This window comes from Dermacentor andersoni, chromosome 8, assembly GCF_023375885.2.
Source record: "Dermacentor andersoni chromosome 8, qqDerAnde1_hic_scaffold, whole genome shotgun sequence".
Classification (NCBI taxonomy): Eukaryota; Metazoa; Arthropoda; class Arachnida; order Ixodida; family Ixodidae; genus Dermacentor; species Dermacentor andersoni.
In genome coordinates this window covers 36,307,587-36,331,736 of record NC_092821.1, presented here as the reverse complement: position 1 = coordinate 36,331,736, position 24,150 = coordinate 36,307,587, and the positions used below count along the sequence as shown (strand labels likewise).

The following is a 24,150-nucleotide window of genomic DNA, read 5'->3' as shown; positions in this document are numbered from 1 at the left end:
TATCTTTTTTTGATTGAAGTGACCGTGCGTTTAAATGCATTACTTTGAACAACGTACTACCGTTTTTACTCGATTTCACAACGTGCTGAATGTCCTCAGGGGCGATATAATTAGCCAACATAACATTGCGAATAGGCGTCATCGAATGGTTGTAACACTAGAATTGTGAGGTGCTGCTAATCTTTTCCACATCACTTTCGCGACAGATAGCAATGATAGGTGATTTCTCCGTACGAAGAGCAAAGATGTTCCCATTCCTTGTCCAAACAAACTTCCAACCGTCTTCGCGCTTTCCGGATATTGCCATCCCCAGGATTTTTTTCGTTCCCGGGCACAAGTGCTCATTTATATAGATTGGAGCGTTGCTTTGCAATCCGATGGCAGCGTTCGATATCTTTTTCGAGCGACGTTGAGAACCCTGTCACGTTTTTCCCGGCGTTGAAACTGGACAATGATGTTCGGTTTATCGTTATCTTTATTCTGCACCCTGTGGCACATATTCACGTTACAGGCTGATATGCATTCTCTGACATCTTCACCAACTTTCGTGAGGAGCTGTGCAAGGTTCTCATCATCTGCTTTTCCTATTCCCTTGATTTCAATATTTTCATTTCGCGAGTATTGCTCCGATTTTAAGATGTTTATTTGACAGTCAGTAACATCTTTTTCGAGAGCATGGATCATGAGTTTGAGAGCCTCATTTTCCTCCTTAATACCTTTGTTCTCATTGAGAACAAAGTGAAGTCGACGGCTCGCATCATCAAGACTTCAGCTAACATAATTCAAGCTAGATTTTATTTCTTCAAATTCCGCACGCATTTTTCCCTCGTCTGTGCGCATGCTTCGTTCGACAGCATCCTTTGTGCTTTTCCACTCGGCTCTAATTACGTCTTTAAAATCTTGCAACAGCTTTGCGAACTCTTTTGACATGATAGGTACAACAAGCATACACAGGACAGAAAGGGCACAGGGCAGCAGCGACAGCGGCTAAGTATTGTACTAGCTATGTCAGATCAATGTAACAACATGTGCACCAACCTGGAAAATGCAATGGATGCTTGTAAAAACATGCGTACACCGCTGTCACTGCTGCCAAAGTGCCGATCCGTGGGGCGGTGCCAAATATATGAGGACCAGACGCCGTAACCAGTTAAGCCCTCGTCCTCCAGTCGTCGCTTGCAGTCAGTTGTCGTGTTCTTTCGCATGCGTCGATAAGATAGTGGTTTCCGCAGCCGTTCAGCAGTGATTGACAGTTCTCGATATTCTTCGGTGCTACGCTCTGGAAAATGCAATGGATACTTGTAAAAACGTGCGTACACCGCTGTCACTGCTGCCAAAGTCACTGCTTCCAGGCCTCCAGCCTTCTGGGTGGCTCATGGAAGGCGAACAGTGGAGTGGAGTCCACGTTAGGGTGACTAATGCCAAGGCACGCAAATTTGGGGAGCTGTCAACACAACAAACAACACCTGCACAGGTTGACGACGAACAATGTTATGCAGTGTGACGTCCAGTCATTTCTGGCACCAAGCAATGGGAGCAGGCACCAGGCTGTCGCTCGGTTGGACGCGTCGAAAAGCTGGGAATGCGGTTGCGATGGCGGCAGTTTCTTGGCACGAAGTAGCGGCAACGAGCGCTCAGTTGGCCGTATATAACAGCAATCAAGCTTTACGGATGTTGATAGGCTATTCGTGCTGTTTTCTTATCGTTTGTTTTGCTTAAGCTTTTGGAAAGTTACTGTAATGATAATCGCCTGTTCACAGATTCCCAATTTGGTTTTAGACAAGGTTTATCTACGGAATCTGCGCTGCCTAAACAAAAAGAACTAATTTTGTAAATTATTGACATAAACGTCTAACACTGGGCACCTTTATTGATTTCAGCAAAGCATTTGACTGTATCAATCATAACATTATTTTAGATAAACGTAATGCATACGGTATAATAGGCAATCCGCTTAAGCTCACAAGATCTTACCTTGAAAAACGGCAGCCATCTGTATGTGTCGATGGTTGTAGCTCCAGTTTTGAATCTATAAGATGCGGAGTATCGCAGGGCAGCATCTTAGGTCCGTTCCTTTTTAATGTGTATGTAAAAGATCTGCTCCATATCTCCAAGAAAGCTAAATTTATAATATATGCCGACGACACTAGTTTATTTTTATCTGAAAACTCATCGAATGAACTCGTGCTTGAAGCGAACGTCATATTAGAAAGCCTCAATAACGGTTCACGTGTAAACAGCTTAAATAATTATAATAAAACAACGGCTGTTATTTTGCGTTCCATAAATCGGAAAATTACGATATCAATCCCACTGTTTATTGGAGACTACGCTATCGAAATCGTAAGTAAATATAAATCTCTTGGCGAAATATTTGACGAGCATCTTAAATTGGCTGATCACTTCCATTATCTTTCGTTAAACTTGTCAAAATCTGGAGGAGCTCTTTCACGAGGTCGTGACTTGCTTCCCGTGAAAGTTAAAAAATTAATATATCATTCATTATTTCCGTTCTCAAATAAGCTACTCTAATCTCGTGTGGAGAACTGCGGCTCGCGTGCATCTAATAAACTACTACTTCTGCACAAACAAGCTATTCGCATAGTTTCTGGCTCAGATTACAGCGCTCATACCGGGCCATAGTTTATTAAACATAGAATATCACCCATGCATCATATAGTGTCATTTACCATATTTCGCGCCTTCGATTACTTGTGCTTACCTCGGGCTAAGTTCATAATCCAACTCTCATCGGTGACACAAAGGCTCACTCATACAAGCACCAGACGCAAAGAGAAATGGCATCTACCCCGACTTCGTATAACGTATGGCTCCCAAATGTTGCATTTCCTGGTTGCCAACATCCTTAGCATAAACAAATGGTACGCGGAAAATCTGAACCTAAACAAAAAAAATTAATTGTTCAGCGATTTATGAGCTTGTTGGGGTAACCCAACATCATCATCATCATCATCAGCGTGGTTACGCCCACTGCAGGGCAAAGGCCTCTCCCATACTTCTCCAACAATTCCGGTCATGTACCAATTATGGCCATGTCGTCCCTGCACAGTTCCTAATCTCATCCGCCCACCTAACTTTCTGCCGCCCCCTGCTACGCTTCCCTCCCCTTGGAATCCAGTCCGTAACCCTTAATACGAAATGCGAAAAACACCCGCGTACTTAGATTTAGGTGCACGTTAAAGAACCCCAGGTGGTCAAAATTTCCGGAGTCCTCCACTACGGTGTACCTCATAATCAGGAAGTGGTTTTGGCACGTAAAACCCCATAATTTAATTTTAATTTTCTAACCCTTAATAACCATCGGTTATCTCCCCTCCTCATTACATGTCCTGCCCATGACCATTTGTTTTTCTTTATTTCAACTAAGATGTCATTAACTCGCGTTTGTTCCTTCACCCAATCTGCTCTTTTCTTACGCCTTAACGTTACACCTATCATTCTTCTTTCCATAGCTCGTTGCGTTGTCCTCAATTTAAGTAGAACCATTTTCGTAAGCCTCCAGGTATCTGCCCCGTAGGTGAGTACTGGTAAGACACAGCTATTATACACTTTTCTATTGAGACATAATGGCAACCTGCTGTTCATCATCTGAGAATGCCTGCCAAACGCGCCCCAGTCCATTCTTGTTCTTCTGATTATTTCCGTTTCGTGATCCGGATCCGCCGTCACTACCTGCCCTAAGTAAATGTATTCCCTTACCACTTGTGTTCCTTGTGTTCCTTACCTAGCTACCTATTGTAAATTGCTGTTCTCTTCAGAGACTGTTAAACATTACTTTAGTTTTCTGCAGATTAATTTTTAAACCCACTCTTCTGCTTTGCCTCTTCAGGTCGGTGAGCATGCATTGCAATTGGTCCCCTGAGTTACTAAGCAAGGCAATATCATCAGTGAATCGCAAGTTACTAATGTATTCCCCATTAACTTTTATCCCCAATTCTTCCCAATCCAGGTCTCTGAATACTTCCTGTAAACACGCTGTGAATAGCATTGGAGAGATCGTATCTCCTTGCCTGACGCCCTTCTTTATTGGGATTTTGTTGCTTTCTTTATGGAGGACTACGGTGGCTGTGGAGCCGCAATAGATATCTCTCATTATTTTTACATACGGCTCGTCTACACCCTGATTCTGTAATGCCTCCATGACTGCTGAGGTTTCGACTCAATCAAACGCTTTCTCGTAATCAATGAAAGCTATATATAAGGGTTGGTTATATTCCGCACATTTCTCTATCACCGGATTGATAGTGTGAAAATTGTCTATTGTTGAGTAGCCTCTACGGAATCCTGCCTGGTCCTTTGCTTGACTGAAGTCTAAGGTGTTCCTGAATCTATTTGCGATTACCTTAGTAAATAGTTTGTAGGCAACTGACAGTAAGCTGATCGGTCTATAATTTTTCAATTCTTTGGCGTCCCCTTTCTTATGGATTAGGATTATGTTAGCGTTCTTCCAAGATTCCGGTACGCTCGATGTCATGAGGCATTGCGTATACAGGGTGGCCAGTTTCTCTAGAACAATCTGCCCACCATCCTTCAACAAATTTGCTGTTACCTGATCCTCCCCAGCTGCCTTCCCCCTTTGCATAGCTCCCAAGGCTTTCTTTACTTCTTCCGGCGTTACCTGTGGGATTTCGAATTCCTCTGGACTATTCTCTCTTCTATTATCATCGTGGGTGCCACTGGTACTGTATAAATCTCTATAGAACTCCTCAGCCACTTGAACTATCTCATTCATATTAGTAATGATATTGCCGGCTTTGTCTCTTAACGCATACATCTGATTCTAGCCAATTCCTAGTTTCTTCTTCACTGCTTTTAGGCTTCCTCCGTTCCTGAGAACCTAAGTTACGGTATTCTTCTTATATTTTTTGCCATGATATACAAAGAAAAAATGTTGCTATGCATTGTGTTGGAACTTCATTTACTATATAGTAGTGTAGAAGCGAATCTTGAATATTACCGATTAAAGATGTATTTAACACAGATGGTAATGTGTATTTTTTTCATTTGTCTGTGTAAGCAGTGTACTTAATTATACCTAAATAAATATTGCGGTTCGAAATATGTGTATCTGAGTTTTACTATTCCATATTCGATTCGATGTGAGATTCAAACTACTTCTATTCCATTTGTATTCGAAAATTTTTATACTCGCCTACTTCTACTGATTAGTTATGGTTGGCACGTCGGTCGGAAAGTATAAGTGCGCTAGAACAAGGTATTCATTCATTCTGGATTGTTTAGGTCACCTTTCCAATAACAATCATTCTGAGTTTTTTTTAATTATGTGCTTTTACGTGCCAAAACCACTTTCTGATTCTGAGCCACGCCGTAGTGGAGGACTCCGGAAATTTCGACCACTTCAGGTTCTTTAACGTGCACCTAAATCTAAGTACACGGGTTTTTTCGCATTTCGCCTCCATAGAAATGCGGCCGCCGTGGCCGGGATTCGATACCGCGACCTTGTGCTCAGCAGCCTAACACCATAGCCATTGAGCAACCACGGCGGGTATTCATTCTGAGTTGCGCTAACGTTAAAGAAATATCCACGAGGATAAAAGGATGAGGCTGGCTTCTTGCATAGTGGGTTTTGTCTTAGAATTTACAGAAGTTTTACCCGCGCCTGTGACAGATAGCCTTCTAGGGTTTGTACTAGATTTGTCCAAAAGGCAGAAATAATTGCACGTAAGTACAAATGCATCAGAATCAGAATCGGTTTTCATTGAGATGATTAGAAAGTTTACAAGATGATAATGTACAGAAGCAGGTCCCGAAGTCAAAAACTGCAATGGGACCTCCTTTACAAATTAAACGTATTAAAACAAAATTACAGCAGTTTCAGCAAATCATTAACATGGAAGAATTACAGGTTTTAGTACGAATGAAATGATTGAAGAATTACATGTGCATAAATCTCATTAAAAAAAGCAATGTTACATAATCTCCTTGACAATTAATAAAGTAGCAGCATTGGTGACGTGACGAACACAGTACGATTTGCTAACTCGAATGTATATGCAAGCAGAAACAGAAACCTGATGGTATAGTAATGAAAATGAAATGAAGGCGCCCTGAAATAATGTTATTATTGTGAACTAGGCATCAGTATTTGACAGAATAGAATCTTTTAATTGTTTCTGAAATTCGTGAATTTTAAGTGTTTTTATTAATGGAGGGGGGTAGTGTGTTCCAGAATGCGGTAGATGACAAATGGACGCTCTGCTTGCCATAATTAGTATGGGTTTTGGGTAAAATGATGTTTCTATTTATTGCAAACCTGGTAATATTAGTATTTATTAGAGAAGATTGTGGTATCAAGCTATCGCATCGCGTGTAGTTGATTTGACGGAACAAAAACGTACCTAGGTTATATTTAACGAGTTGTGTGACTGAAAGAATTCGATTAGCTCGTGAAAGGTATGAGGCGTTGTTACATGGGCTAAATGTAATTATCCTAATACCTAATTTTGTAGGATTTGCAATGAGTTTAAATGGCTCACGTAAGTGTTTCCCCATCATGTAACGCAGTGGTTAATGTGGGAGTGAATAAACGAAAAGTATATTGACAGTAATATTTGATGGCTAAGTATGTTTCGTGCTTTTAGAAGTACCCTTATCCCGTAGGAAATCTTCTGTTTTAGTTTGGTTAAGTGTTCGATAAATTTAATATTTCTGTCAACTTCTATGCCTAGATAATTACGTGAAAAACTTGCAGGGATAGGACTTGTGCCCTGATAAATAGGAGGAATACAGTGAAGTGTTCGTTGGTGGGAAGTGAATAAAACAAATTTTATTTTCGACGGGTTTATTTGTAGCTGGTTAGTATGGCACCACTCCAGCAGGCTGCGTAAATCGCCATTAAGGTTAGATACTAAGGTTGTAAGACATTTATCGGAGTTATGGATAGTAGTATCATCTGCATAAAGTATACATTTCGAAGAAGAGAGGCAGTTAGGGAGATCATTGACATAAAGTAAACATAAAAGCGAACCCAATATGGAACCCTGGGGCACGCCAGTATTAGTGAACATGGTTTTAGAATGAACGCCTGAAATAGTTACTACCTGCGTTCTGTCTGTTAAGTAATTTTCTAGTAACGAAACTGCCGGGCCGGTAATTCCTAATGATTCAAGCTTACGAAATAAGATGTGATGATTTATTTTCTCAAAAGCTTAGCTTAAATCTACAAATACTGAAGCTGCATAATTGCCTTCATCGATAGCGAGTTTTAGTTGATTGGTTAGAGCAACAAGAGCAAGTTCGGTCGAGTAAGCTGAGCGAAAGCCGTATTGGAATGGTGAGATAATGTTAAATTTTGTAAGGTAATTAGTTAAACGTTTTTCTATACGATTTTCAATTACCTTGCTAAAAAAGGTAATACACAGATCGGACTATAATTGTAAATTAAAAAGCAGTCACCTTTCTTAAAAATTGGGGTGATCTTGCCTTGTTTTAGTTACTGTAAGAAACTGACAGATTTAAACATGATGTTGATTAAATCTGCAAGGACATCAGTTATGAAGGGTACAATTAATTTTATATGGGAAGGGTGTCATGTATCGATGCCAGCGCCGGCTATATTCACGTTGTTTATAATGTTTAGCACTTCCTGAGTTGTAGATGGAAATAAAAAGAAAGACTGTGGCAGGAGCTAGGACACGGGATTGTCATGCGCAGGTCTTTGTAGTTCGCTGCTAAAGAAGAAATCAGCAAACGCATCAGCTATATCTTTGGCTGTCTTGTACACCTTACCCTGATAAGCAATTTCTCTTATAGTTTCGCGATTATTTGCCCTGTTTAGGAAGGAGTTAACAATTTAAAATTTCCTTTTTGCGTTTTTACCGCATTCCAAAATTTTTCTTTCGTACCACGCTTTTTTAGCTTTCTTCAATGAAACTGAAGGCTGGTTAGAAAATTTCTTGTACCGAATGGCTAAATTCTTGTTTAATGGTTGTCGCTTGGTTTTCTTGTAGAGATTATCCTTCTTGCGCATTCAAGCTAGGAGCTTATCTGTTATCCATGGATTCTTAGGCGATGCGAATTTCTTTTTGCATTTAACTTCATAGGAAGAACGATTAAAACAGGACTTAAGCATACAGATAAACAGTCCAAATGATTTTTGTGGATCCCTTGTAGAAAAGATGAGGGACCAGACAAGATTCGACACGGCTTCATGAAATGATTGTTTGTCTAGAAAGAACTTCGTGTACGTGATTTTTTGGGAGCCATGAGTATAGTGAAAAATTAAAAATATAGGATAGCGATCAGTTATGTTGGTCATTAGAACGCTTGCGTCTGGTGGATATGCCAAATTGGATAATGCATGGTCAATTAATGTACCTATGGAGTGGTTATCACATCATGTCGGTATCTTAATTAAACATTCATAACCAAAGCTGTTAAAATAATCACAATAATGCAAAGCATTAGTAGACGTACCATCAGCGAGGTTAATGTTGATGTCGCCTATAATTATTACATATTTGTTTTAATTTGCTAGCAGCCCCATGGAGAGCAGCACAAAAATCTATTGCTGGTGACGAGGGTGAACGATATATGCAACCAATTACTAGGTCTTTGTTTATGCGGAGTTCAATCCAAACGTCTTCACAATTAGTTACATTAAGCATAAGATCGTTCCTTCGGTTGTACGTAATATCTGAATAGACATACAACACTCCGCCGCCGTTGTTACTGAACGGACGATTAGAGTATTCGGGAACAAAACTAGAAAAACAGAAAAGGTGTTTATGGTGGTCACTGAACCAAGTTTCAGATACTCCGATGACCGAAAATGGGAAGGTGAATGAAGAAAGGAGATCAGAGAATTCATCGAAATGCTTGCGCAGACTGCGCTCATTCAAATGCAAGACAGATCGCTGATGATTTGAAAGAAGATTCTTTAACTGGTTAGCTGTGAGATAGGACGAAATTGCGAGACTTGACTAGGTGACACGCGTAGCGCAAAGGTGAAATAAAGTTACGTTATCACTGAAAGGTCAGATTCAGTTGCGATGCGAAAGACGCAGCTTTCGGTTGTTTTCCGAGCCTTGATATGACAGTTTTCTGTCCACAGAAATCTCCAGTTTCTCGTTTTTTTTCAGACCCTAAGCTTTCGAAAGGAGAGCTTTATTTTCAAGTGCGAAGTGTTTCTTAACGAAGGCAGCGTTCTCTTTCACTGTTGCGAGGCCCATATCACTCAGGCAGAGTCTAGCTTTCCGTGCTTTCGCGACGAACTCGGCTTACTTCGTTCTCGAGCAGAAACGAGCGATCATATTTTTATGTTCTGTTTTAGTAGGAACGCGATCAACAACGTCGAGGTCGGTGGCCGTTACTAGGCAACCAATTTTGTTGCCAATTTTTATATGGCCGTCGCACATTAATCTCCTTGTATGCAAGGAATGCATTAAATTCTACGACATCTATGCCTGAATTGCTCACCCTCAGCAAGAATTTCTCGTAAATGTCATCAATAAGTCTTTCGCTTATGTGTCAAAGCTTCGATTCAATGTCATTAATTCTTTTGGCGAGCTCCGCGTTTGTAGGCATTGTTCACCATTGACACCCGTGAGGCCGCGCGAGAAGACCCAAGCTTGGCAGCAGAAGTTAACACAAGTTCAGCAGCAATATTTGGCAGCGGCTGCAGTAATAATGAAATTACAAATGACAACGATACATACGTATATGACTAACCTGCAGATGCCAAGAACGTTGGTCAGTGCGTGTGCCTATTGCCACAACCACTGCCAGAATAAGGTGCCGGTTTCGCTGCACCTCCTTTTATCCTCGTCCCACTGCGGGCTGGTGGCGCAAGCCCAACGCTGGCTCTGACAGCACCGAATATTCTTGATCCGCGCAGCTGGCACAAAGGTGGAAGTCCATAGCGGGACGTTGGTCACGGGGAGCGGAAAACAACGACACTAGCCTGCAGATGCAAAGAAGGTTGGTCAGTGCGTGTTCCTATTTCCACAATCGCTGCCAGAAACGATCAAAGAATTACAAAGATGCTATTTACAATTTATTCTGTGGTGCACCGCGAACATATTGTGAAAGGGCTTGACTCTGTTGTCGTGACTCTGCTGTCAGATAGTCCAACGTCCCTCGAATATAAGAAAACGGCCACTCCTGACACCATGCAGTGTTAGGACCCTCGCCGTATGCCGAGCGCAGCCGGAATAGCCACAGGAACGAACTGAGCGGTGACTTTAATGGCGGGCGTTATGACAACCCTTTATTTCGTGCCAGCTTCCTGCATTATAGCGAACACTCACGTGACAAGTGACGTCACTTACAGGCAACCTTTTCGACATCAGGGTCACAGCGCCGCATAACCTGGACGCATGACACGCGGCGTAGGCGCTATTGTCACATAATTTATTATCTTATGGCACATATTGAAGTTCACGAATTGTGGGTGGGGAGCTCGGAAGGTATGCCCCCGGAGCCAATTTTTAGGACGGCAGCAATTTTTATATATTCATTTCCAAAGCGTTGCGACACAAGAGAACGGCGCACCACTACGTTTTGCTTAAAGCATGAAACGGAAAATGGTGTTTGGGTAAAATGTACGAGAAAGCTGGGCATTTTTACCGCACGTCTGAGAGTGCGTATATCGAGACTAGCGGACTCCTCACCCTACGTCCCAAGCGCATACCCCTTGCGATTTCCCCGGCTGCCACTCGAGTATTGAACTTTAAGTGCCATAAAGTGATTAGCTAGAAAGCTAGTTAATTATATTGTTGCTAGATCAATTATGCATCCTGATTTCTCGTGCGAGATATATCCACCGCTTCCGGATGTCCAGCTCAAGGACTAAAATATATTATCTGCCAGAGGCAATTTTCAAAATTTTGTGTGCTGTAACAAATACACACCGTATGGGCGGTGCTAGACAAACATGAAGATGGAAGCCACAACCACAGGAGCGCGCTTGACTAGAAGCATCTTTGGAACATAATTTCTGGACTTTAAGTGTTACAACTTGAGAAGGTAATCGTAGACCTGTGTCCTTTTTTCGTGGTATAAGACTGATTAGTGGTAGCGCTACACATCAACTACTGGAGGCTCTCTTAACGGATAAACGATTCTGTGAATCACCAACATGAGCGCGTACTAAACAGGAACTATTCTTGCAGTTCCCTGTCTCGGAGAGCATTTCTACTGCAGTTAAAGGCCACGGAACCGTAGGACACGAGCAGCTGTGCTCGGACGTTCATTGTAGGCCCACGTACCAAAGAACTTGCTCTCCACGAAATCTTGTCGCCTGACATGTCGTACGAAAACTGACGGAAGCTCTTGTTTTCGTGTTGGATAATGATCACAAGCAATAGCTGTAAGCTGCTTACTTAAAGAACTATCGCCAAAGACAAACTACCTTCCAAAAATTGGCGTTTCTCACACAAAGGACGATGGGCATAGGTCGCACATAGCATTTACCACACGCTGCAAACTCCAATCAGTAGCATAGGAGTCATGTTTGTACAAGCGCCAACGATAACCTCAGATAATCAGGCTAAATTTCATTCCGGCACCAAACCAAATTTCGTGACGCAGATCACTCGTGGCGACAAGAAGGTATGTTCCACTCCTGGCAGCGTCATTTTGCAATAAAAGCTACAGACATTCTGATAATTGTCTACAAAGGCGAAAGCATTGTTTGGCTCGGTTGCAACTTTGTTATTGCTTTGTTTTGCCTACTTGGTTTTTCTAGCTCGTGCGCGTCCACCCATGATCTTTCCCGTGGCAAAGCATCTGACACATACCAGATTTTCAGGCCACATCCAGCCCCTTCAATGTAATTGTATGAATTGAGCCAGAACGCCGGCAACGAGCGCGGCTCGACGTAGCAGAGTGGTTGAAAGGGAACAGCAGCTACCCCTGTATCACGTGAGACGTTGCGGGAGGTCAGAGTGCGTCGCCACGAAGCCATGCCACCCAGTGTAACGCTGCTGAGCACCCTTCGAGTTACGAACACCTCGCCGGCAAACGAGTGCGTTTTCCTTGGGCCTTACCGAGGCGCAGTCAGAAAGTAGGCGAGAGCATGCGTGGACAAAGAACGCGCGCATAACACATGCTGATGAGAGCGACGGCGACAGTTTGGCTGTGTTGCGCCTCTTCCTCTTTACAAGTACACTCTCGTGGTCACTCTCATAAGTGCTCTCAAATAAGGCACAAAGGCTGAAGCGGCTGGCATCTGGATGGGCCTCCGTGTCAGCCTTGTTTTCGGAGTAGCCGAGAGCTGGTGCTAAAGCAAGTGAATGTCTGAGCTTTCTAAAACCCACCTCTTGCGATGGGCACCGGGTGAATGCTTCATTATCACCGATAAAATAAGCCAATGTTTCCGCGATCGTCAAAGAAATGGCGATACAGCCCGTTAATAGGCTCACACTCCATGTAAGCGTCCCATATATTTTTTCCTCCGCAGAATAAAAAAAAACCCACAGTGATAGCTTTCTCCTGATGGACGCGGACGCCTTCAGCGCTGACCAAATGTTCCTGAGACTAGACCTCCTTGTAGCTGCAACGACACTTCTGAGGCTCATAGGAGAAATCAGCCGCTCGTGTTGCTGCGAGGGCTTGGCGCCCTAGCAGAATGCGTTATTCAAACATGGTCTAAAATGGAATCACGAAGTCATGACAATGCAATCCAGTGGTCGACGTCATCAAAAATGTCACGGTGAAAGTTCGTTACCTGCCGCTGGATCTGCAGGGCAAGATGAGTCGGCGTTGCTTCCACCGGAACCCTGATTGCAACCTTCGTACGAGTCGTTGTATGTTTTTCTTTTCTGTTCTTTTTTTTTCGCAAACTTGCAAGTTCTAGGCTGAATCTACGGATTCACCAAATGGGATGGTCAAATATAGTTCCCATTGATTGAAGGGCAGCGCACCTTCTTCTTTGTGTGCATGGCGCAAAGTGCAGCTTAACTTGTCCATATGCCATAATATTCGTTTCTGCAAACAGCAATCCACTTTCAATATAACAGCTTAGATTAAGCAAAAGAAGCAAAGAATCTCGTCGGCCACAGTTTTCTCGTCTTGTGTTTTTTTCGAGATGTTGAGACACAGCGTATGTGGTGGTTACATATGGCAGCTTGATAACACCTCAGCTATTGGCTCAACATAAGGGTCATTAGGAACAATTAGAAAGGTGTTTGGTTTATACATATACTGTATGTCTGTGTCCAGGCTAGCTGTGAGCACAGGGATCCGTGTAGCAGCTCGCAGGGACCAAAACACGTTATTTTTGCTTTCAGTGCCCACTACGAGTTGTACTAAAACTAATGCATTATTGTGATTTTTTATATCTCTTTTTTCCAGTTAGAACATACTGCACCTACTGGGTCAAGAAGAGCGATGTGAAGAATCGGCACTGGGCTTGTGACTTCGTATTAAACCATTACTGCCGAAGCCCAGAAATTGTCATTAAGGATACAAACAGTTGTTGGCCTGAAAGCAATGCATAAAGATAAAAATTAACTACACCATTACAATCGACGATGATGTTCAATACTAGCGAAAAGCCGAAAGCGCCTAGATAACAATTTGCTTTATTAAAGAATGGTAAGACGAAGGTGCGTATTTGTTGAATTGGGGACATTTAGGAAACGCTTGTTCTTTGATTGCGTAATTTTGAAGAGAACAGAGTCGTCAAACAGCACATCTGCAGCAGTCATTAACTTGCAAACTGAATCGCCATACGGGGATTAATCGGAGAAGGAAGGATTGTGAAGAGGGCCTGGAGCTATTTACTGCAACACTTTAGGGAGCACGGCTAAGCGCCTAGTGAACTTTGAGACCACCATCACGGAACGCAACTGCTATCCTCCTTTACCATCGCAGAAGCTTCCGCAGCCTCAGTAGTGAGGGTGGCATGAGTAGAGTGTCTAAACAGCATCAACCACAGCGCCTGAACAGTGCCCTAAACATCTCCCGCGACAGCTCGCGTGCTTCAAAGTTGGCATTCGGTGAGAGCTCCCATTCCACCCCCCTCCCCTGTTGATTGGCAAAACCACGTAACCGTTCGATCGGTTCCTTTGTATTGGCATTGAGACATCGGCAAACAGTTTTAAAGTCACGTAGAATATTAGAACAAACGAGCACCAACCAAGAAAAGAGGCGAAAGAAGCAACGAAAGCTATTCTCTTAAAATACTGAAGATCAACTCGTTAGTTGAAGTTCTACTAGACTTTTATGGAAGGCTTTATTTTCGCAATCTTTATCACAAAGCGATTGCAACCGGCGACACGGAAACCTTTCTGGGACATTCTATGCAATTTCACTAAGCATTTCCTTTTTTTTTATTGGGTTTTACGTGCCAAAACCACTTTCTGATTATGAGGCACGCCGTAGTGGAGGACTCCAGAAATTTCGACAACCTGGGGTTCTTTAACGTGCACCTAAATCTAAGTGCACGGGTGTTTTCGCATTTCGCCCCCATCGAAATGCGGCCGCCGTGGCCGAGATTCGATCCCGCGACCTCGTGCTCAGCAGCCCAACACCATGCCACTGAGCAACCACGGCGGGTGAAGCATTTCCTGTGAGGTAGGATGAATGTTCATTAAATAACGGTGATGCGTGCCATCATATTGACACGTGTACTTATCTTTATCGGGCGACCACGCTTCGCCGCCTAACAAATGCTATCACACAGCGCGGGACGCGCCTGCATGTATCCGAAGTTTCTGGAAAGTTATCGATGCTTCTAGCCGCGGTCTGTTGTCGCCGAACCTTGTGTTATCTGATTTCATCGCCTGACGCGAATGGTGTAGAACTATGTGGAAGGCACGCGGGTCCCAACGATTAGTCTGGAACATTCGATGACTGCTCTATAAAAGACGACGCGCTTGACCCCCTGATCAGATTTTCGACGATCGCCGAGCGTGTTCGCCACTATCGTTGTGCTATAAGTGTAGCCTGTTTTGTGGGCACAGGTTCGCCCAATAAAAGTTAGTTTTGTCGTTCACAGTATTGCTACTGTGTTATTGAACGTCACCACCACGTGACATCTGGTGGAGGTGCTTTACGTTCATGTACCGGACGCCCCCGACAAGGCGTAATTCAAGCCCGGACCGCAAAGACAACACCAGCGCCGTCCCGGAACATCGAGCAAGCCGCCGGCTACAGCAGCTGCCCCCGGAACACGGAATTCTACCAGAGACGACCAAGAAGAGCGTCAGAGAAGTTCGTCCAGCGACGACCAAGAAGACAGCCCCAATGGCAGCCGGAGCAGCCCCAATAGTTCTGCAGCAGCCCAGGGAGCCACCGACGTTCCGCGGTTCCACATTTGAGGACCCGGAAAGCTGGCTGGAGACGTATGAGAGGGTCGCAAAGTTTAACAGTTGGGACAGCGACGACAAGCTGCGGCATGTCTATTTCGCATTGGAAGACGCCGCCAGGACGTGGTTCGAGAATCGGGAAGCCACCTTAACGACGTGGGACCTGTTCCGAAGCGGCTTCTTGCACACGTTTACAAGCGTCGTGCGAAAAGAGCGAGCCCAAGCTCTACTAGAAACCAGAGTGCAGCTGCCAAACGAGACGATCGCGATCTTCACGGAGGAGATGGCCCGTCTTTTCCGGCACGCCGACCCAGAAATGTCGGAGGAGAAAAAAGTTCGCTTCCTGATGCGCGGCGTCAAGCAAGACCTTTTTGCCGGACTTATTCGTAACCCACCGAAGACAGTAGCTGAGTTTTCTGCAGAGGCATCGATGATCGAGAAAACTTTGGAGATGCGCACCCGGCAATATAACCGCCAGGGGCACACGCCGCAGTATGCCATCCAAGGACTTGGTTCGGACGACCTTCAAGAGACCATCAGGGCCATTGTGCGCGAAGAACTGCGCAAGGTCCTGCCTTCGTCGCAGCCTCAAGTAGCTTCGATCGCTGACATCGTGAAAGATGAGGTTCAGCGATCGCTTGGGGTTCCTGAGGTGCAACCTCAATTACCGCAGCCCCAGCCAGAAGCGATGACCTACGCCGCCGTCGCACGCCGTCAAGGTCCCCCTCCGCGACCACGCCAGGGCCCTGCAACGACGCAATTCCGTCGTCCGCCGCCGCCGCCGCCAGCACGCCCACCCGTCGCCCAGCGCACCTACGCGAGGAAGACGGACATTTGGCGAGCCCCCGACCACCGTCCGCTCTGCTACCACTGCTGCGAAGCCGGCCACGTCTACCGACGATGCCCATACCGGGAGATGGGACTGCGAGGTTTCGCCGTCAACGCTCCTCGCCCGCAGCAAGGTGAACGCCCTCGCGATATCGCCGACTACCTCGCCGCTACTCAGTGGAGCTCTCGACGACCGTCGCGTTCACCATCACCAGGCCGCTACCTGTCTCCGCAGCGCCGAGCATACACTGGCCCAGCCCGGGGCCGATCCGTGAGTCCATATCCGGAAAACTAAAAGCAGCAACCGATGGAGGTGCGGTTGCTGTTCGTCGAACTGACGAAGATCCTCCGCCGCCGACGAAGACGACGAAGCAACCATCTCGACGACCTAATGACGACACGCCGCTGTCCCGACGAAGTCAGGAAGCCAAGACTACACCGACGAAAGACGACTTGACGACGCGGCGTTCAAGCTTCAGTTCAACACGACGCAGCCGTGATCCGACGCCAAGACCCAACTGCAACGCCAGACAAAGAACCACCGACCTCGACGTGCTTCTCGACGGCCACGCAGTTACCGCCTTAGTGGACACAGGGGCTGATTACTCCATAATGAGTGGACACATCGCCGCCCAGTTGAAGAAGGTTAAGACTGCATGGGAAGGCCCTCAAATTCGCACCGCAGGAGGGCACCTCATCACGCCGACTGGAATCTGCACGGCAAGAATAACCATTCATGACCGGACTTACCCTGCCACTTTCGTTATCCTCCAACAGTGTTCACGAGACGTCATTCTCGGTATGGACTTCCTGAACCAACACGGCGCAATCATCGACCTGAAGTCACAGTCAATAACGCTGTCGGAAGATAAAGCGATACCGCCGGTGAGCCCTCGTAGTCACCACGCCTTGAGTGTGCTCGAAGATCAAGTGAGCATCCCGCCTCGCTCCAGCATTGTTATTTTGGTCGGCACCGAAACACCCGCTGACGTAGAAGGCGTCATCGAAGGCGACCAACGTCTACTGCTCGACCGTGAAATTTGCGTCGCAAGAGGGATCGCTCGACTGCACGGAGGAAACACGAAAGTGTTGCTGACAAACTTCAGCAAGGAGTTCAAGCACATCAACAAGGGCACGACGATCGCATACATCGAGGAAATTGTGGAAACCAGCGATGCCTTTGTCCTCTCGGATTCTGTCGCATCTACCTCGACGACCGTAGTTACCGAGCCAGACTTCGACATAAGTCCAAGTCTCCCCGTGATTAAGCAGCAACAGCTCAGAAGTCTGCTTCGACGATACAAAGGCTGCTTTTCGACGTCATCGAGGATTCGACAAACACCAGTCGCAAAGCATCGCATAATAACCGAAAAATGCGCTCGACCACTACGCCAGAGCCCTTACCGAGTTTCGACGCGGGAACGTGAAGCTATAAGAGAACAAGTCGACGATATGCTGCGCGACGACATCATCCAGCCGTCGAAAAGCCCGTGGGCATCCCCTGTTGTCCTGGTAAAGAAAAAGGACGGAACCCTACGTTTCTGTGTCGATTATCGTCGACTGAACAAGATCACGAAGAAGGATGTATACCCCCTCCCACGGATAGACGACGCATTAGATCGGCTCTGCAACGCTAAATACTTCTCGTCGATGGACCTCAAGTCTGGCTATTGGCAAATTGAAGTCGACGAAAGAGATCGCGAAAAGACCGCCTTCATCACCCCAGACGGCCTCTACGAGTTCAAGGTTATGCCATTTGGACTGTGCTCGGCGCCTGCAACGTTCCAGCGCGTGATGGACACGGTTTTAGCAGGATTGAAGTGGCAGACCTGTCTCGTTTACTTGGATGACGTCGTTGTCTTCGCCGAAAATTTTGACGATCACCTTAGGCGGCTTGCAACAGTACTCGAGGCCATCAAGTCATCAGGGCTCACTCTGAAGCCAGAAAAGTGCCGCTTCGCCTACGATGAGCTTCTGTTCCTAGGCCACGTCATCAGCAAGTCTGGAGTCCGCCCCGACCCGCAGAAGACAGCTGCCATCGCAAAGTTCCCGCAGCCCACCGACAAGAAGGCAGTGCGTAGATTTCTTGGCATGTGTGCCTACTACAGAAGATTTGTCAAGGACTTTTCACGCATCGCTGAGCCGCTGACACAGCTAACTAAATGTGACATCGAGTTCAAGTGGGAAACGCCGCAGGCCGACGCATTTGAAGAACTCAAACGACGCATGCAGTCGCCGCCCGTACTTGCGCACTTCGACGAGCTCGCCGATACCGAAATCCACACTGACGCCAGTAGCCTAGGCCTCGGTGCCGTCCTAGTTCAGAGAAAAGATGGACATGAACACGTGAGAGCTTACGCTAGCCGGTCGTTGTCAAAAGCGGAAGGCAATTATTCCACAACGGAAAAGGAATGCCTCGCCATCGTTTGGGCTACAGCGAAATTTCGCCCCTACCTATATGGCAGGCCATTCAGAGTGGTCAGCGACCATCACGCGTTGTGTTGGCTAGCTAACCTAAAGGACCCTTCAGGACGGCTGGCACGGTGGAGCCTCAGACTACAAGAATACGTCATCACTGTAACATACAAGTCCGGTCGAAAACACTCAGATGCCGATTGCCTATCACGCGCCCCCATTGACCCGCCGCCGCAAGATAACGAGGATGACGACGCCTTCCTTGGAATAATAAGCGCGGAAGACTGCTGATCAACAACGAGGGGACCCGGAGCTAAAAGCCCTTGTCGAGTATTTGGAAGGGCACACCGACGTTGTCCCTAGGGCATTTAAGCGTGGATTATCTTCGTTCACGCTTCAAAACAACCTACTCGTGAAGAAAAACTTTTCACCAGTCCGCGCCAACTACCTTCTTGTTGTTGCGTCGGCGCTGCGTCCAGAAGTACTGCACGCCTTACACGACGATCCAACTGCTGGGCACCTCGGATTCTCCCGGACGCTGTCGAGGATACATGAAAGGTATTACTGGCCGCGTCTTACCGCCGACGTCGCCCGTTACGTCAAGACATGCCGAGACTGTCAACGACGCAAGACACCACCGACAAGGCCAGCAGGGTTACTACAGCCGATCGAACCTCCTCGTCGACCATTCGAGCTGATTGGGATGGATTTGTTGGGGCCGTTTCCGACGTCAACATCCGGGAATAAGTGGATCGTCGTGGCGACGGACTATATCACCGGCTTCGCTGAAACAAAAGCTCTACCGAAAGGCAGCGCAGCCGAGGTGGCGAAATTTTTCGTTGAGAACATCCTGCTGCGACATGGCGCCCCAGAAGTCCTCATCACCGACAGAGGAACGGCTTTTACAGCAGAGCTCACCCAAGCCATTCTGCAATATAGCCAGACAAGCCACAGGAGGACAACTGCCTACCATCCACAAACTAATGGTCTCACGGAGCGCCTGAATAAGACCCTCGCCGACATGCTAGCGATGTACCTCGACGTTGAGCACAAGACGTGGGACGCGGTCCTGCCGTATGTAACCTTCGCTTACAACACGGCGGTGCAAGAAACAACACAGATCACGCCGTTTAAGCTGGTTTACGGCAGGAACCCGACGACGACGCTCGACGCCATGCTGCCCCACGTCATTGACGAAGAGAATGTTGACGTCGCTAGCTATCTCCAGCGCGCCGAAGAAGCCCGACAGCTCGCCCGCCTCCGGATCAAGAACCAACAGCGGACCGACAGCCGACACTACAACCTCCGACGACGCTTCGTCGAGTACCAGCCCGGCGACCGTGTTTGGGTATTGACCCCGATACGCCGACGAGGACTCAGTGAGAAGCTACTGCGACGTCATTTCGGACCCTACAAGGTCATCCGACGTATTGGCGCTCTGGACTATGAGGTCGTGCCAGACGGCATTTCGCATTCACAGCGGCGCCGTGCACGATCTGAAGTGGTCCACGTGGTGCGCCTTAAACCCTTTTACGGACGCTGACGAACTTCGTTATTTTTGTTGTTTTCTTTGCTACAAGTGCTTTTGTGTATTACTTTCGTTTGTTTGCAGCATCGGGTTGATGCTTTTTTTTAAGAGGGGGGTATTGACACGTGTACTTATCTTTATCGGGCGACCACGCTTCGCCGCCTAACAAATGCTATCACACAGCGCGGGAGGCGCCTGCATGTATCCGAAGTTTCTGGAAAGTTATCGATGCTTCTAGCCGCGGTCTGTTGTCGCCGAACCTTGTGTTATCTGATTTCATCGCCTGACGCGAATGGTGTAGAACTATGTGGAAGGCACGCGGGTCCCAACGATTAGTCTGGAACATTCGATGACTGCTCTATAAAAGACGACGCGCTTGACCCGCTGATCAGATTTTCGACGATCGCCGAGCGTGTTCGCCACTATCGTTGTGCTATAAGTGTAGCCTGTTTTGTGGGCACAGGTTCGCCCAATAAATGTTAGTTTTGTCGTTCACAGTATTGCTACTGTGTTATTGAACGTCACCACCACCTGACAATATTGATAAATACGAACAAATGTCTGTCGGTGTTTCAAGAATTGCAGCATGAGGACTTTCTTGCTTACAATGACGCGTTAGGTTGAGCATGTCCGAGAAAACACGAAATACTCGAGGAATGCTACGAAACGTTTAATGAAGGAAGCTACGCGTACAATCCTAGTCTTGGCAGTCAGCGGCAAATACGTTCCCGCAGCTAATCATTTCATGCCTTTCAGCAGGTGCTGCATGCGGTCATCGGACGCTTCACTGAGACACGGGCAGTGTAGCCGCTAGCATCGGTGAGCCTGGATCTGCGCAGGATTAGCGCAGACAGCGAGTTTCCGTCTGCAATTTTCGTCCGCAAACTTTCACCCTCTCGTCAGCACGTCACCTAGCCTGCACCCCAGACGCTTGGGAACGCCTACTTAAGGAACAGCATCGCTTGGCTTCTTTGCAGTCAGCGGCAAATACGTTCCCGGAGCTAATCATTTCATGCCTTTTGGCAGGTGAGCCTTTTGCTCTTACTTGTTTTATCATTGTAATTTTTTGCCGCTGACTGCACAGAAATGCCTTCTGATTGTGCTGCTTGCTCTAATCCGTTACCTTTGGATGCGAAATGTTTAACATGTTTGGCTTGCCAAGAAGGTTTCCACCTTGGAAAATGATGCTCTCCAGTAGTTGAAAACAGCTACGCAAAAATGAGTAAAGTTAAACGTGGAACCTGGCTGTGCCAATCATGTCGACCGGAAAAAATCACACAAGGAGACTTGAGACAGACATCAAAAGAAGAATCGTTTGCACAGCAATTTATTGCTGTAAATGAAAAACTAGACCGATTGCATCTAACGTAGAAATACTCGCCACGAAAGTAAAGGAACTTCTTACATTTAAGGACTGGGTTGGAAAGATCGAGAACGCGATACAGGAAGTGCACCCTTCAATTGAATTTCTTTCCAAAAAATATGACTCGGTATTGGAGACAGTCAGCAAAAAACCAGGCGGAGGTGGTGGAATTACATTCCAAGGTTGACTCGCTGTCTTCTACCGTCGAGTTCCAGTCAGACCTGATTGACAAAATAAGTGAGCAAATGAATGAAATGGAGCAGTATATTAAGAGAAAGAATTTCGAGATCCACGGGTTTCCCAGCAAGCCAAAGGAGAAATTGCAATCCTTCCTCATTGATCTTGCGCAAAAACTTGTACCTAACTTTGCAGCAACTCAAGTCTCTGCTATCCACCGTCACCCTGTAGGGACAATACTACACCAACTATTCTTGTCCAGATGTGCCCCGTTGAAGCGAAGGAACAATGGTTTCGATCGCGTAAAAACCTGCCAGGATTAGTTCAGAATGATTTTTCACGGTTGTATTTCATTGACAACCTCACACGGGTTAATCATGAACTGTTCTGGCTAGCTCGTGCTAAAGCAAAGGAAATGTCCTTCAAGTACGTCTGGACAAGAAATGGCAAGGTGTTTGCAAGGAAAGCAGACGGCGCTCCACTCGTTCGCATTAATGGAAAATCGGACATTGAAAGGCTTATCTAGTCATTGGTAATACTTACAAGGTTTGCAATGAGCTTTTAGAAGATTCTCGGTTTGTTTTGTTATCCGGGTAACGACGCTTTCCATGTTACTCACGTAAACATCAGAAGCATTCGTAAGCACTGGGACCATTTAGTAGCCATTATGTCTTCTGTTCCACTGCTTTTGATGTCATCGTAGTCACCGAGTTAAATATCTCGCCAGGTCTTTTTTATAGTTTCGCGCCACCGGGCTATCAGTCATTCTCTTTTTTTCGTCCGGTTCCGAAGGATGGTGGTGTGGCTGTCTTCGTAAGAAACATTTGGTCAGTCTCTGAACTAACGTTGCCTTTCGACCATGCCGAAACTGTTACTCTCCGCATATGTAATCCTTGATTTTCACTGGCTTCGCTTTCTGCATATTGTCCCCCATGTGGTAGCAGGCGTCTTTTTTGGCTGAGCTCGACTCTGCGTTATCTCGTCTAGGAACCAATGAATGTATTTGCCTCACAGGTGACATTAATATAGATCCATTACGTCCAAAAGTAGCAATAGTTGCTGATTATCTAGATACACTATATAAATGGGGAATTGAAACGACAGTCCATGCAGCAACTCGCGAGGAATTCGTTTCCCAACGCCTTGTTTCATCCTGCATTGATCATGTAAATGTTAGAGCCCATAATCTGGAAGTAAAATCTAGCATTGCACAGGTTAATCTTTCTGACCACTACTTCGTCTGATGTTCACTGAAACAGACTGAATCCTTTGTTTTCAGAGGCTGTTAACTCTGTCAAACAAATTTGTATAATTGATCCAAGGCTCTTCGATAAACTAGTCCAGAAAATTGATTGGGATATTTTTTTTATGTACTGTGTCACCAGAAAACATGTACCGCGAATTTGTAGCTGCGTTTGATTCTTTTAGGCAGGCGGCAACACGTGTTGTCAAAATCAGGCAACGCAACCTGAGCCAGAAATGGATGACCAGCGAAATCCTATCTGCTATAAAGGAAAAAGACTTGTTCTGGACTAAGGCCACGTGGTCGTCAAACTGCAATAACACGCGCTTAAGATATAAATCTGCCAGAAATAAGGTGAAGGCAATGGTCAAACTTGCGAAGTGCATTTATTTTAGAAAGAAATTTCAAGAAGCTCGATCTGAGATAAATAAACTTGGTCACTAATCAATAATCCTAGAGGCGGCAACATTTCAACGCCTAAACAGCGCCTGTCATCTTATTTTTCTGCAGATGACGAAACTGTGGCAAACTTACTTATTCAGTTCTTTTCAAGTGTCTCAGGATCGAGGACACGGCGACCATCGGTGTGTACTTTAACATAAAGCTTCCTAGATTCCGCATATTTTCCTTTACTATCGCTTGATGAATTGAGGTCCATTGTCTTGAATCATAAAACGAATAAATCACCTGGCTTCGACAAAATCTCTGTTAGTGAACTCCAGAGAAATTTTGACGCAATTAAACATGTTTTGCTATCTCTTTTAAACTCTATTTTGGTTGGCGGTGTGATTCCAGTTGAAATGAAAACCGCAATTGTAACTCCGCTTCATAAGCAAGGTGCACGCAATAGTATTGAAAATAACAGACCTATTTCGATAATTCCCTGTATAGCTCAAATATTAGAACAAAACGTGGATCTTACGGTGACACAATTTCTAGATAAGCATAGTGTATTATCATCACATCAGTATGGATTTGTACAGGGGAAGGGTACGCAAACAAGGCGCATCAGTTTGTTACAAGCTTTCTGTGATCTTTTAGACTTGACACTAGACCGTAACCGGGTAGCATGCGCCCTCTTTATGGAGGCCTCTAAGGCATTTGACAGTGTTTGTCATGACATTTTGTTACAGAAAGTGTCTCTCCTAGGCCTTAGTGGATCATTTTTGAATTTATTAACTAACTTTCTGCAGGATAGACGACAGTGTGTAAAGGCGGGAAATAGTTTAAGTGTTTTTGCCTGTATTCATTTGGAGTCCCTCAGGGCTCAATATTAAGCCACCTGACTTTTAACATTTATGTG

At 45.8% G+C, this 24,150-nt stretch overlaps 1 long non-coding RNA gene across 2 annotated transcripts in view; it reads left to right on the top strand.

The window, feature by feature from the left end:
- LOC129383443 (uncharacterized) overlaps positions 1–13,588 on the top strand; it is an 87,113-nt gene extending 73,525 nt beyond the window's left edge. For both annotated transcript variants that reach the window (XR_008611349.2, XR_008611348.2), the window contains one exon: positions 13,336–13,588. This is a non-coding gene — a long non-coding RNA (uncharacterized lncRNA). The remainder of the gene's footprint in view (positions 1–13,335) is intronic.
- Positions 13,589–24,150: the final 10,562 nt, after the last annotated feature.